Consider the following 17,004-nt stretch of genomic DNA (forward strand, 5'->3'; position numbering starts at 1 on the left):
ATTCAGTCCACTCTGAAAATGTGCAGTCTGGCAGGACCTTGAGTTTAATTCTGAATATTGCTGACTGTACGTATTTATGCCTAGTAGTAGTTTTTATTCATCTATTCTTTTTTTTTCAGTTTGTTTGTTTTTTACAGGTCAAGCCATCGGAATTCTTTCAAAGGCAAACCAATTACAATGTAAGGCGCAGGTCACCACTGTGTGGATGATGATGATTATTGGGACGATGTCGAGGATGATAGAACTACGAGAACACAAAGTGTCCATTGTCCATGAGAACACCCCGAGAGGTGACCTCTCGCTTGACCTGTCCGTGGTTTTTTCATTCAGGTCAGGTGGGAGGACTGAAGTGGCACCTACATGTCTAGGAGGCCACTGTCCCTCCTGCTTCACCATAGTTGTCCCGCATCTGTCTTTTACCCATGTTTTAAGCACTAGGACAGGCTTCTTGGTCTAGTGAGTAAACAGTGGGTGTCTGTGTGATGTGCCGACACTTGAAAGCCTTGCTGTCTCCCTTTACAATTTATGTATTTATGGAAGGAGCCAGACGAGACTCTCAGAAGGACTTCTGGAAGACAGGACTACTTCGGGAAGGGTGGTGATTGGTGAGGATTTGGGTTTGATGGTGAGATCCATCATATCACCCATGTCCATTCTTAAGAAAGTTGTGCGATATCAGATCAGCGTGTGTCGATGACAGCTGGGAAACGAAGTTCGTATTTACATTTTCGCTTCATAAGCCAGATGCTTAAGGTCACATGACTCACATAGGGGTTCCTGGGAACATTGATGATACGCAAGGATGCACATGATTATGGTGTGGCCTGTGCCATAACACTTTCGTACTATGTCAATTTGGGGACAGGCAGCGAAGCCGCCTCAAAAAAAAAAAAAACAATTGAGGTTAGCAAATGCTTTCATCATACTTTCATTAGGACATGCCCATTTACCATAAATCATTAATGCCACTCTGGGCTTTGAAGTGAGCATTCTGGATAAGCAGAGCGAGGGAAAGAGTCCTGAAACTGGAGAGCATAATAGCTGGATTAGGTCTGCCCTTCATGTCTGCGCAGCACTCAATTGAACTTCTTAAGATGTAACATCTTAGTCGTGTAGTACTTTTTGAAGTACATTTGAAATCATAATCCTTCTTTAATCAAATCTTGCACAATTACTCGTCGTGACTGCCTGCTTTTGGCACCTTTGATGTTTTTTTTTTTTTGTCTTTTTTGTCCATGTAAGGAAGCTATGCCGATGTCTTGTCTTTTATTGTAGCTATTTATTGTCACACAGTATGTTTTACTGACATAAACAGCATGTGGTATAAAGTAGGTTGTAAGTTGCAAACAAAATTGTATGGCAATTGTCCTTACTTAAAGAGAATTATATGAAGATTATATTGATTAGTAAAAGGCTTAATGTTCATCATATTAATATTATTTGTACTTTTGTAACACTGTAATGTGTCCCTTTGTAATAAACCACAACAGAGTTGATTTCTGTTTATTCTACTTATCTTTTATTTTTAATATATCTCTTAAAATAACCTTAATTGCATTATTTGCTATAAACAGTATTATTACTATTCTTAAACAAATAGACACCTAGTTACATCTAGATAATTAGATTTAGGTATATATATATATTTTTAAAAAGAAAAGTTTGTGCCTTTATGTGCGCTCCTTTCTGGATCTGACCAGTGTGCTACTGTTTGTACAAGTTTATATGTTTACGACCTTAATACATAATTCATAATAATAAAACAAAAACATCTTTTTATATAATTTACCTTTGGAATTAATAAAGTACTCTATCTATCTATCTATCTATCTATCTATCTATCTATCTATCTATCTATCTATCTATCTATCTATCTATCTATCTTTTCACTTTACCAAAAACATACCAAAACTGTGACTTCAAAATCAATGTACATACCGAACCTGATCAAGTTATTGATACATTTTTACCTATGGGTATATATGTACATTGTGGTTTCAATTAAATATTACATCATCAATATAGGGAAGTAAACCACAATAGTTCCATGTAAGGGTTAAATAAGCAGGTCAAAAGAATTCCTGAAAATCAGCCACAATATTAAAAACACTAACATTAAACCAACCTACAGTAGGTTATCCTTATACCACCAGGGTGACTCTGACCCCTTAGGTCATGACTCCGCAGGTCCTCTGGGGGTGTGCTGTAGTGTCTGGCATCAGAACATTGGCAGTGGAGCTGAGGGTTGCAAGGTTGGGGCTTCTGTGCGTCAGACATGTTTGGTGCTGGTTTGGATTGGCATCTGTGTCAAAGTCCAGTGCCTTGAGTGTTCTGGTGCCTTTCTATTGTGACCAGCATTGACTTTCTTGGGGATTTGTGCTGCATTTTCTTTTCACTGGGATCAGACCAGATAGGTGGGTTTTTTGGTGTCTATAGGCATGGGTGAGCCTTGAGTGCTCATGATCCTTTCACTAGTTTGCTGGTGTATAGGTGGTAATTAGTGGTTTTTAGTTCACCTTGCCGGGATGTTGATGTTACGACTGATTGGTGTATATGTTTTTTTTTATAGAGGCTTAGTGGTTAGTATTGTTAACTCATATTGTACCTCAGTGATTTGGGTGATCAAAGTTTATCTCCAGTCTGTACTTGCTGGAGATTCCTCAGGGTACTTTGGTTTTCTCCAATAGTCCTGTTTTATTTTGGTGTGTGGATGCATGCATCTTCTGGTTGGCAGAGGGTGGAGTTCTCAGAAATGTAACTTCCCCTTCATCAGTGACCACTGGCATGAAGTCATAGACTATTTCTTTTCGATGTTGACATAAATGAATGGATGGATGGAATTATTTATATTATTTAAGTTTACCCACAGAAATAATAGTACTGAAACTTACATTTCTTTGCCATTGCGGATGCAATATCAACGTTGCATCGCCTGTACCTTTATTATGTAGCTTTCACCTTGAAATTCCAACATAGTATATAAAGGTTATATTTTTGGGACATTAAGGTCCACTGATGTACTGTACCTTAAAATCTTTACTCTAACGTTTACTCTAAAGTAACACCACCACTTTCACCTTCAGTACAAAATTTCCCTTGATTTAGTACCTTTCTTTCTGTAAGTGTAACATAAGTACTGTAAATCTTTATATCTTTTGATCAGTGTTTTACACACAGGGCAATATAATGTTGTGTCAATATGATAAATGTAGGTATGATCGGTGAGTTTAGATAGAAAGTAGTTTAGGATAGCTGCTGTGAAACTCAAACTTCACACAAGTATAGATCCTCTCATTAATGTTCTCACATGCCTCCTGTTGGAATGGTAGTGCAAAAATAAAGTGATTTGGACTGTTATACATAACAAGAAGGCAAGTAAAGACAACTCTTCAACTGTTTGAATGGTGCTGGTCCACTTGATTAAATTTTTTTTTTTTTTTTTTACTATTTACAGACCCGAGGGGCACATAAACTGGTAGATTTCCACATGCCCATCTGAAGTACAATGTCAACAACAATGCAATAGCCTCATTTGGTAATTTGGAACACATCAATCAAACAGTCATCCAGAGGATAAAGTGTGATTTAAAAACATCTGTGTTGTAAGGTAGCACCCCCTCTTGGTGATAATTTCCCAATACTCCCAATAATACCGATTTAATGCAAACTCATTTCATGCAGCTTTGCTCATAATATCAAATATCCATTTTTTTGGGAAAACATCATTAAGATTTTAGGTATCAATGTGTAGTGTGTGTGTGTGTGTGTGTGTGTGTGTGTGTCTGTAAGATACAAGGGGAACTTTACTAAATCCTACTTAAATAGCACTGAGCCCACCAATTATAGGGTTATAGGTGTTAAGAAACAAAAAACAATTTCTTTTCATCAACATGAATAACAGGTAGACAAAGACACATCTTTTTCCTGATTAGTTGGATGTTGATGGTCCATACAATGTTTTACATAGCTTAAAAGTTACACAGTCCAAAGTTTGTCCACATGCTTATCTGAACAATGTCTTAAAAAAGCTATAATTAGTTTTTTGCCAATTGACAAACACTCTCCCTCACTCATTCTCTATACCAAGTATCCTGGAGTCTATCCAAGGGGACTTGCGGCACTAGATGGGGTACACCCTGGGCGGGGTGCCAGTCTATTGCTATTGGACTGTTTCTTTTTTGATCATCCATTTGATCCATTTCAGCTATGTTTGACTATAATTTTGGAAATTCAAACATAGCAGAAGACATAGCAAAGACATAGAAGACAACACTATCTAATCATGTGTGTCTGTGAGCTCGTGCACGCAGAACAAGGTGGATTGTGCTTTCATCTGAGTCTGAGTGTACGCAGGAGGGGCACCAGTTAAAAAGTAAATCGAGACAGAACATGATATCCTTCAACCTCTCGGCTTAGTTGCTGTTGTATGAAGCCTTTGGGGGTACATACTTTAACAAACTGTCCTAAGTGTGTGAAAATGATTTGTTGATGCACTCACTCACATAGAGGTTTTGCCCTGATGTAAAATCTGTGCACTGGAGACCCACAAGTTAAAAGTCTGAGAGTCGAGGCAAGGGCCATTCCGATGAACACGGTTTGCTGAGCACAGCTTTGATCTCCGAGGGAGACTTGATCTGAGAGGGGCTTCGCTCTGTCCTTGGCAGCACTAAAAAGTTCCCAGAGCCGCCTGTATCACTTTCTCCCTACTCTCTTGGGACCGAGCTTGTGTTGAACATTCTCCATTTCCAAGTGGCCCATTTTTTTTTGTGTTAGAGCTCTGAACGCATAATGTTCTATATGTATGAGTTTGTGATTTAAAAAAGATCCAGTATATCTATTGCGATTAAGGGTTACATGAGGCACTTTCATTAATGTTATCAGAAATTAGGAAGTAGAAATCAAAATACTTATTCAGCAAAGAATTTGTGATTATGGTTATGCAGTAACTTTAGATTACTTCTTAAGTGAGATGCGGTGCTGTGCAAAGGTCTTGAGCCACCCATCATTTCTTCATGTTCTTCAGCCAGACTTTCTTGTATTTTTAATGTACTCTTGAGGAATAGTTCACCAGGCTTCCTAAAGAACTTTTTGGTTTTCATTTTTGGCATTTTTAACTCCCATTTTCAGTCGAGTCCCTGTACTTGACCACTTTCAGAGGATTTATTGTTTGGTTATTTGCGGAAGAGCTTAGCCTCAGTCTTTATGGGTAATTTTGTAAAACAAACAGCTTCAGCACTAATTGCAATCACTCCATCAGCGATTTAAATATGAACTGGCATTAAGGACGTAACCAAGCGTGAATACAGTCGTTTTACTAAACGAGTAAAACAGGGTTTCTTGGTCATAGACTAGTAGTGTGCATCACAATTTGGATCACAAGATGCAGTTAAATACTTTTAAGTGGTCAGATATGAGGCTTGTGGAACAAACAAAGACCACATGTAACTGCCTGGTTGCAATAGTTTAATGTAGACCCTGGCAAAAACTGTGGAATCTCCACATTTATGTTTAATTAAATAACTGAACATTCTGGCTTCAAAATATAAAAATACATAATAGGTAAATTTTGTGATATATATATATAAAAGTAGCTTCTCAACATGAAATTACTCTCCCCCCCCCTCTCTCTCTCTCTCTCTCTCATGCAGCTCCTCCCTCACTTCTGTTTTGTGTTGTCACAAATGAAGTGTCTTCGCACCTGCTGTCCTGCTGCTGCTTTGATCCCTTCAGCAGGGAAATTCCTTCAATGGATGAAAGAGTACACCTATAGGAGAGAGAGAGAGAGAGAGAGAGAGAGAATCTATGATAAACAAGTTAGTGTCCCTTCTCTCATATGCAGCCATATTGCTGTAACATGTAGATATATGAGAGAAGGGGCACTAACTTTATCATAGATAGACACTGTAATATCTACAGGTACAGAGCATTTAGCTTCTGCATTTGCATTTTTAACATTTTGCCATTTAACACAATTTTTGTATATTTGTGCATGAATTCTAAGACCTTTATAAAACAATAAGTGATGATTAAGTGCCATTCTTCCCCCTGTACCTGTTACAAAACCTGGCAATAAAGTGTGCACAATGATCTTTAATGAGACACTGTAAAGTCTGACACATTTCCTTCGATTTCGCCTCAGTACATAGTCTAACATCTTCTCTTCTCTACTTTGTTGTTCATCAGTCTTTCTGCTCCCCCTCCCTGGCTCCTCACTGCTCCTCTCTCACGTTCCTCTCCTACTTTTATCACCCTGCTCTCCTCCCTTGTATCCTGATTTGTGATCTCCTCTTTGCCCTGTCTCCCCCTTCTGCTTGTTTCATCTCTCTCATCTCCTGCCCCAGATGCCATATTCCTTTCAGTTTCATGTTGCTTTTATGTGTGTGCCAATTCCATACCATTAAAATGTGTCTGATTGACAGTGAGTCACACATACAACACACTGTGGTACAAAGTGCACAAGCAGTCTTTGTACGTTGCCTGCTGTCAGGAAAAACATTGATATTAAGTGGATCTACCTATCAGTTTTTCCTTTACTGACAGTTTGATAAATGTTATCATTTTACTCTGTTTTCTGCAAAATCAGAGCAGTTCTTTAGTTACTTACAGAACGCATACACTATATGGACAAACGTATTTGGCCAAACTGCAATGAAATTGTATCCAAATACATATACTTCATTATGGGGTTGATCCACTCTTTTTCTATAACAGCTTCCACTCTTTTTGGAAGGCATGATTTTGGAGTGTTTCTGTGGGAATTCATGCCCATTCATTCTGTGGAGCATTTATGAGGTCAGACACCGATGTTAGATTAAAAGGCCTGGTTTGCATGCTCAGTTTCAGTTCATCCCAAAGTTGCTCAATGGGGTTGAGGTCAACGCTCTGTGCGGGCCAGGCAAGTTCTTCCACATAGAGCTCATCAAACCATGTATTTATAGTCCTTGCTTTGTGCACTGGTGCAAAGTCAGCCCTTTTGGAATAAAAAGAATCTTCCCCAAAATGTTGCCGCATATATAGATTTCTGAAAACTACAGGAGCTTCTGAACTTAGATACGTCTTGTTTGTACTGTATGTCAAAGTTAGTTACTCATAAAAGTAAAAATTCTTAATGATGTAATGAATTACATATGCAGTGTATATTACCACAGTCCATCACCCACAGTCACCCACAGTCAAAAAATATGAGGAACTGTCAAAATGTCGAAAATGTCATTTCGTCATGTTTTCAAATCACTACAGAACACTATGCTGCTGTGAGAGAGCAGAGGCATGTTGAGGGTCTAAATATTTTATTTCATACTGAATATTTTAAAATAGTCTTTTATATACTTAAAATAGTAATAATAGAAGAATAATTATTGGGCCATAATAATGCTACCTAACTGTGGCTGCTCTGGACCTCGTGTCTTTCGTGTTTGGGATTTTTATGTTGACATTGGTCAATACCAGTTACGACCGTTTCTGGTTATGTCTATTAGTATCACTGTTTAAGCTCCTTGTTTGCACGCTTTGGTTTCATTATCTGTGAAATTTTATTTTCCTGTTTTATGCCTTCCAGGTTTCTTGTAAGTTTTTTTTGCCCTTTTTTTGGGTTCACCTTTTTTGTTTTCATCATGTTTCTGTTTTATTAATACTCAGAACAAAATGTAGCCCCTATGTTTCACTGACTTAGCAATCCTGCTTCCCTTTTTTTGGGTGGGGTTGGTGGGTACTGTACTCATGGAGGTGGTTAGAGATGAGGAGCATGGAGTCAGATGAGGTCTACAGAGTCCCGAATAGTGCTTTGGAGGCAAAGAATGCTATGGTGCTCAGGGTCTCAACAAAGGCTTGATGGCTCAACAGACAGAATTGTCCAGGTTAAGGAGAATCTATTTACTGCCTATCAACAAGTGGCTGAATGCACTAGGTACACAGGGATTGAAGTTGCTTCCCATACCACATGCATAGTGCAGGAGTAAGAGGCACTGATTTCTTTTGAGCTGAGCCATCAGCAGACATGGGTCCACAATAAGACCTCCCACACCAAGACTCAACCAGAGTCTTGTTCTTTTTTTTTCGTTAGAATGTCCTGCTGTGCTATAATATTCTCCTGCTCAATGTTAGCCCAAACATGTTTCTGTTAGCCTATTGCTAAGTCCTATTAGTCCAGAGATGCTTCCTGTTAGTCAGTTAGCTGACCAGAAATCAACCCAGAGCCATGTCCTTCTCCAAACCAAAGCCTTCTCTGTTCTGCCTGAGATATGCACTACACTGCCTGTGCCCTTCTCCTCTTCACCTGAACCTAGCACTGCACAACCTCAGCCACACCCACACCCAGGTCTGGCCCTGTGCCATGTCTAGTACTACGAAGGCACCATGCCAGACCCGCACCCTTCCCCTATGCTCTATATCCTGTATCTCATCTCACCTTTAGCATTAGACCTACCACTGGGAGTTATTTGGGAAAATGCCCTGGTCCAATGTTACATGCTCCAGGGGCACCTAACAGTGTCATCATTAGTTAATAATGTCATCATGAGTTATTATTTATTATTATGATGCAAAACCAAACTAAAACTAGAATGACGTATGGTTATGGGACTGAGGATTGCATGCCTAAATTATCTTGGGGATTTTACACATATGTTTTCATGTTGTGTACACATAGATATCAAACCTGAATGAGGTCAGAGCGGTTAGTGAGTTCCTTTTTTTTTTTTTTTTTACATGCATAGTGTGTAGGAATAATAAACAGATGTGTTCAGCACACACACACACTTTCAATCTTTTCTATCAGTAACACACTCATGCACACCTGTGTAGGATTAGCTTTGCTTTGCAGCAGTCACATGCCTGCCACCCCTCTCGCTTTTTTCTTTTGCTCTCTCTCTCTCTCTCTCTCTCTCTCTCTCTCTGTCTCTCTCTCTGTCTCTCCCCATTTCGATCCTCGGTGCTATAACGTTTTCCACATTTCTTCCATTTCCCTATTCTTTCTCTCTCATCTGTCCTGCTCAAACTTTCCTGTTTGACTGATACACACCCATCCCTTCTTCCCGTTCTCATAGCTGTTTCTGGAAATGCTTACATGTGGTTAACAGCCACACATATGTACGTGCTATAGTAATGAGATCCAATGTAACATCAATTGTTTCCCATCTATTTCTCTGGCAGTACTTGAAATATGAAAGAAGAAAACAAAGGACATATATTATAATTTCGAACACATACTGAAGTAGGACAATTTACAGTACATGTTTCACTGGGACACTGAGTCACTCAGGGGTCAAATGTTATTCGGCCATTTGGGATATAATGTGTGTTTATTATACACAAAGTTTATCATGCATATACTGTATATATATACAGCATGATCTGTTTCCAATCACGTATATATATACAGCATGATCTGTTTCCAATCACGTATATATATACAGCATGATCTGTTTCCAATCAATGTTTTAAAAAAAAACATTTTTTGTTTACATTAAAAATGATCAAGAAACTGCAAAAAAAAATCATTCCTAATAGCAAAAACAGCACACACTTTTTCGTTAATTTCTCATAGACATGAGGCAGCGCTGACACAGATGAAAGTAACAACTTGATTCTGCTAACTAACTGCACTGTTCTTTCTTTTCTCATGGAGCTTTTATCCTTTGGTCTAAAGGAAAGGCCGTAGTCCTGCAGGAGTGCAGGGTTCACCTAAAATCTTCCATGCTTTCTCTATACTCGACAAGTAATGAGATGCAGATCCAAACAGTCTTTTAGTTTTCCTCACCCTCCCCATGGCCTGCTTTGAGGCTGTTTCATGACCCAAGTTTTAATGAATTACTCACTCCAGTTGATTGGAAGCTGGACTGGATCACATGATCTAAACTTACTGTCAATCAAGCTTGGAATCAAAGACCCCCTGGTAACTCCTATATCCCCTGTGTTGTGTACACTTGCCCCCTTTGCTTTCATAGCATCTACTGGCCATTGCTGCTCCCTCTCTCTCTCTCTCTCTCTCTCTCTCTGGGAATAATAATTACAATCAAAAAGACATCGGATTCATTCTTCAGAATTTAATTAAATCTTTAGAGGCAGGTTGAGTTTGAAGCACACAACCTCACGTTGATACTGAATGTACTTTAAAAAACACTTGAAATCCCAACTTTTAAAATAATGTTTATTCTTCCTTATATTACATGATTTATTCCTGAGATATTTGTGGTTCATCAAAACATTTTGATTCGACACCACATAGAACATGACACATCTGGATCAGAGGCGGAGGGCAAAGAGGAAACTTTCCATACCTCCTTACTTCAGAGCTTATCTGAGAGAAAGGAAGGGCAAAAAAAGACAGAGAGAAGAAAGTGAAAGTGAGTAAGCAAAAAAGAAAGCGAGAGAAAAAAGGGTGTTTGTATGTGTATGGAAGGTTGAGAGAGTTGAATAGCTTCAGTGTGCAAGCTTTTTCCTCTAATGTGGAGCAGGCATGGTGAGAACGAAGTCTTTCTCCAGAGACCCAGCAAGGCTGCCTCTCTCTGTACCCTTCTCTCTAAAGCCCTTTGGGGGTTTGGGGGGAGGGAAAAGGCCTAACCCAGAAAGCCCAGCTCTCACCCCTGTTTGTTCCATGGGAACTCACAATGTGGAATCTAATCCTGCTGTATGGTGGGAGTGCAGCCTTTCAAAGCCAGTGTGGGAGCTTTTTCACCCGGTTCATGAACGAGAGCCCCAGCAGGCCCCTGTAGCTCTGGGTTCAACATTCTATGTTGGAGTGGAGTCTATCATAAAGGCACATAGAATAGAGTAAACAAGTAGGCAATGGAGAAAGTGGTGGTTCATTCCTTATTTGGACACGTTGGAGAAAATATAGGTCCATTGAAACTAAAATACTAGAAATGGCATACCATATTATACAGTAGGTCAAGGGTTGGGATATATATTATGTTGGTTGATGTGTTGAAAACAGGAAAAATGGGCAAGTGTAAGGATCTGAGCAATTTTGACAGGAGCAAAAAAAACTAGCAAAACTAGATGACTAGATCAGAGCAGCTCCAAAACAGTAGATCTTGTGGGGTGATCCCAGTATGCAGTGATAAGTACCTACCAAAAGTGCTGCAAAAAAGAACACCTGGTAAACTGGTGTCAGGGTCACGACCAAGATTCACCTATGCGTGTGGAAAACGTAAGCCAGGCTGTCTGGTCCAATCCCACAGAAGAGCTACTGAGCACTGAGAAATGCTGTCCATCTGTACGTTTACGTTAAGTGGTTATTGCTCAATGGTTATAGCTGACTTGGCCAGCATTGGACTGTTTGGACTGTTGTCTTTTGATTGATATATATATATATATATATATATATATATATATATATATATATATATATATATATATATTAATATATACATTTTGTATTGTTTTTGTACGTGTATACATTTTGTGTGTGTGTTTTTTTTTTGATGAGATCACTAGGATCCACTATGGAAAAAAGGCCAGCTGAAGCCACACCGTGGCAGTGATGCTCTAAACAGTGGTCTGCTGGGTGACTTTGGCATGTACCACCTTCATAAACATGAAGACCAAGGACACTCCTTTATGGAATCAGGTGACAGGGTCAGTGTTGTGGAGCACAGAAACCCATTATACTTATTTTAGAAACCCAACCACCCACACACACACAGACACACACACCCACACACACACTCACACGCACAAACCCCTGGAACCCATATGTGAAACTCCACACAGACAGCAACTCTACCTATTTTGCTACCTCTAGCTATGGTGCCTAGCAGTTGTGGGCAAGCTACTCAAATCCTGTACTCCAGGAAGGGTAGCGATACCCTTGATCAAATATTACTAGAAATAATCCATTTACATGTAAACTTCAGTAAATGTACAAAAGTATTCACCTCCAATTTACTTCCATATTAAAAGTACTGAGTTTCTATGAGATCAGTTGCCTTTTTCATAGTAAAGTCCTCTCTCTCTCTCTCTCTCTCTCTCTCTCTGCTCTCTGACTGTGAGAGTGCTGTTTTTTTTTATCTCTGTCTGAAACCACTTCTGATTTCACCTGTAATGTTATTAAGCGTGACATAAAGGAAATGCAATTATGCATAATAGTCAGTAGGTGGCACTTCAAATTCCCACCTAAAATACTACACACTGTACTGTACTGTGGTCATGTAATGCAATGTCATGCAGAAATGTAGTAATGAAATAAAATGTATCTTCTAACAGTAAAGGTAAGCCTTTATTTGTCACATATACAGTACATTGACACGGCATCACTTCCATCCAAATAATAACATTAACATTAAAAATGAGCTTAATTTGATACACATTATACATTATGCTACTTTGTAACCAACTATTATAACACTTTGAAGTGTACTTACTAAATACAAGCCCACACAAATACAGGCATGAAATCTGTTCTCTCTGAGGAACTCAGCTCGGCTTTGTCTCCTGAAAGTGTCTTCACCACATCAAAAACAATGTGGAATTCCATCTAAACAAGGTCAAGCCATTGTTTTGGATGTCAGAACTTGCTTATGTGTAATTATTTTCCCAGTCTAATCTCGCCAATTATGATACCAACGCATGTTTGATTCTACTAATATAACCAAAATGACATGATGGCCAATTGAAAGTGAATACCATGACAAAGAGTTGAAGATCATTAACCAGCAATGAAATCTGAAAGTTATCTTTTAGTATTCTAACCAGATTCCCCCATGTGTAATTAATTATGTGCCAGTTTTGTCTCTCTGAGGACATTCCTCAGAGAGGGTGGTCTTTGACAGAGGACCCCACACACAGACAACACACTCGGCATGATATTTACACAGGGTCCTTTGAAATAAACTCATCAAAACACAAAACTGTGGACATGTAGTCAGAGAGAATGCAGACCCAGGCACACAACCATCGCCGAATTTATTAGCACTTTTTTAAATGTATTTATCCACATAATCTTATAGACTAATGTTCTAATTAAAAAAAGAGACATTATTTTCCTCCCTTTAAAGCCGTATCAGCTCTTTCCTCTGGAGTTTTCTTGTTCTCTCAACTCCAACCGTGACACTGCTCAAACCTCTACACTCTCATACTACATAATGATTCTAAACATTTCTTGTTGTTCTGTGTTTACGCTCATACACAACAATACGCAGATACTTTATTAAACTGCCTGTGCATTCCACCTACACTATCCAAAAGAGGTTTAGTAACATAGCAAGTTGATCCGCATACTTCAGTACTGTATGTGAGCTGTTACTATTAAAATGATCATATTCAAGGTGTGTTCAAATCAAACTGGGACTGAATATTGATTGACTGATATTTTACAGAAGGAGTAAACAGTGTCAGCACTTTGTAACAGATTCATTAAGATACAAGTATTTTTACTTATTTAGCCCTTATTTAGGTAAGGAGAAAAGACACAAAATAAGTAATAACAGGACATTCCAAAAAATATATATAAATGGTACTATTATAGCAAAATTGTCAACTCATACAGTAACAATAATATTAGGAACCACAACATTATTAACTTCCACAGCACACTTGGTGAGATGAATAGAAATGAACATTAAGGCACAGTAATCAATGATGGAATAATCAATAAGGTAAAGAGCTTACCTTAACACTAGTGTCTAATAATCTCTCTCTCTCTCTCTCTCTCTCTCTCTCTCTCTCTCTCTCTATCACATTCATTGTTTTGTAGAGCAAAAGATCAAAAGGTTATGTACAACAAAGATTGGCTTCATTAGAAAAGTCCTCGACTTCTATGACACACATGTCCACTTTGGAGTTGCTCCTGCTCAAAGTGAAAGGAAACACCTGCAAAGTCCTTGGCCAGTGAATTGTGCATCTTTATCCTTTTTTGTAGTAAATGAAGCAAAGTGTGTAGGCTCTTGATTTTAAAACCCCACTAGAGGGTTTTGATCTATCCTCTGAATAACACACATCCATGGATACAAACACACACACACACACACGCACGCACACACACACACACGCACACAACATACTCAGTGGTTCAGTTCAAAGAGAGAGATAGAGGTATCTCTCTACTTTCAAGTTATTAGATCCCAGAGCCATTTGTACTGATGTAGTTTGACTGAAATGTGCAGTTTATTAACTTCATAAAAGGAACACTATTAGAGCGAGAAAGAAGGCGATTGCTAGTTTCGCCTTTCAGCTTAGCAGCAGGAGCCTGAACAGCTTTGATCTCAATCACTGCAAAATGTCTTTTGTGAATCAGCAGGAGCCAGTGTGACCAGGGCCACATCAATTATTAACTCTCTTTCACTTGTTCGCTCCTTCATCTCAAGCAAATGGCCGATGATCCTATCTTCATTTTCTTCTAATGGTGCTGGTAAGCTGTCATTAAACATGTCTTCTTTCATTTGCTAGGTGTCTACGTACCCTCAGTACATCCTGAACTTCAACTGTAACTCACAATAATGAATGGACTGGAGTGTTACATTAACAAAATATACATCATATATACATCCCAGGTTGCCATGGAGACAATATGATAACACGAATTCCCTGCTCTTTTAGATCCATTTTTAATAAACATACTTTATCCACCCTTTAATGCCCAGTTCGTTCTATTTGCAGTAATTGTTAAAGTGATTTTTTCAGGTTTTACATTTAACACTGTGTACTGTACATACTGTTATAGTTACAATTAAATTGATCTATAATTAAGGATCATTAATTACAAATTAATTGCACCAATTTAAAGTGCTGTCTAATTTACTTTTTTATTATCATTATTTTGCTTAGACTTAACACCCCTAATAAACTGTTCTATAAAGAACATTGCACTTGTACTTTTTTGTATGTATTTTTGAAAATTATGATCACTTATTTGCGTCTATATAACTCTATAACATATGGAAAAGCTCGAATAATGTGCAATAAATAATTTATTAATAACGCAGACTCACAATGTAACAGTGTCACTATCACTACTCATTATATAATATCATCTGGTGTCGTAAACATCTTTATACCAATATAATAACAAAAATGTTAAAGTATTAACAATTGCAATTACATTAGAACTATTTAAAATGTAATTGCTGAGTATTTCAAAGGGATGCCAAAATACTCCTCATCTAAAAAAAAATGCGTGAAAAACACTAAGTATGAGTGTTGTTCAAGTCAAACTGGGACTTTTAAATAGTCCAAATGGTTAGGAAATTATTTGGGGTGAGATCAGGACTGTACAGGGGATGTGGCAATAACACTTAGCCGAGAGATACGTGTCTTCCACAAGTTGGTCACAAATTATCCATCGATTTTTAAAGATCAGGCGTTTAACTCTCTAAATGTTCATGAAAAGATTGCCTTGTGCTCTGAGCCACCTCGACCGGGATCGTCATTCACATACACAAACAGCCTTCTTTAAAGCATTTGCATCATTCAAATATTTTACTGCAGAGTCTCATCATCATACTGTGCTTAAAGTCCTCTGTAAATGTCAATTGGTTTCACGTCTTTATTCACAAGAACTTTCATCACAAGTCCCAATTCGCTTTATTCTTTTTTTAATTGCCAAATCTTTCCTGTTATAAAATCATTCTAGGTGACCTTTTAGTGAGTCTGATTGAGAGAATACCTAAATATTCAGAGCTGGCGTGCAAAACTTGAAGAATCCAACATTTAATACGACTTTCTTTTATATGTGTTATTTTATAGATTTGATGCCTTTAGTATGGTTCTACGTACAATGTAGAAAATAGTACTAATAAAGAAAGAAAACTTGAATGAGTAGTTCCACTGAACTGTACTATTACAATGTTGTAACAATTTGGACCCATGGTTGTTTTGTACATGAGTTAATTAGCTGCCCAGCTCTAATACAGTTACATCTCACAGGTGTAAATAGCAGCTTATTTTATGTTTAATATTTTCTCAATATATTTTTGTCCACAAGGCGGCACTGTTCTGCCACAGATTTTGCTACAAAAACTGCATTCATCTTCAGGGATCACAGCAGGTTTTAATGCTCTTCCTGCTTTTTGGAAAATCGGAGTCTTGATCTAATGATCATGGTCTCTGGTCTTGGCCTAACCAGTAGTCTCTTTACTTAGAGCTTTAGACTTTACCTTGGATGTACAGTGTCATATTAGACCATAATAAGCAGGTTAAAGGAGATAATGACAACTACACACTGCTGTCTACCACCACAATATACTATCCATTTGTACCCTAGTCAATAGTCAATCTTACTTTATGCAAAAAGCAATACCAGTAAACTAAAATATGTACAGTATAGTTGCTAACAATTATCTGTATAATTAGGCATAATTACTCTTAGCATGAGATTTAAGAAGTATTTTACTAGCTAGCTAAAAATCTCAATCAGCTCTCTCTCTGATCTCCCTACATACAGTACTGTGCACATGTCTGCAAAATCAGGTCAGAAAATTATGTACAAAATCATTCAGTATTTCCATATATAACTTAAAAATTTATAAATAAATAACATTACAGGAAAATATGTGCATGGCTGTAAAAATAATATATATATATATATATATATAGTACAAAACAGACCAGTTTTCAGATGAAAACAAAAAAACCCTAATGTACGCTCTTGGGATTTGCATAAAAATAGAAAACTATTACGCTTTAGTACTCTTTAAAGAAGTTTCTTTTATGCAGAATTTTTTTCAAAAACATCTTTTTCTTATGCCATATTTTTTTATGTGCTCAAGACTTTTACACAGTACTATAAGTAAAACAGTTGTTAGGTTTTACTGAGCATGCTGGGAATACAAGAATACAAGTTCTTGTAACTTTGTAACAAGTTCTTTAGGTAACTTTGTCACACATTTTATATGGTGTATGGTATGCTATTAATGGTGCAAAGTAAAACAATGGATAATTAAATTTTACTATGGTCATCTTTGTGTCATCAGATTAGTCATAATTCCTCAACATCATGCCTATGATCACTAATTATCATGTTCGTGTCTGATCCCACAATAACCACTTGGGGGCAGTGTTGGACAGCTC

The sequence above is a fragment of the Clarias gariepinus genome, chromosome 16 (genome assembly GCF_024256425.1).
Source record: "Clarias gariepinus isolate MV-2021 ecotype Netherlands chromosome 16, CGAR_prim_01v2, whole genome shotgun sequence".
Classification (NCBI taxonomy): domain Eukaryota; kingdom Metazoa; phylum Chordata; class Actinopteri; order Siluriformes; family Clariidae; genus Clarias; species Clarias gariepinus.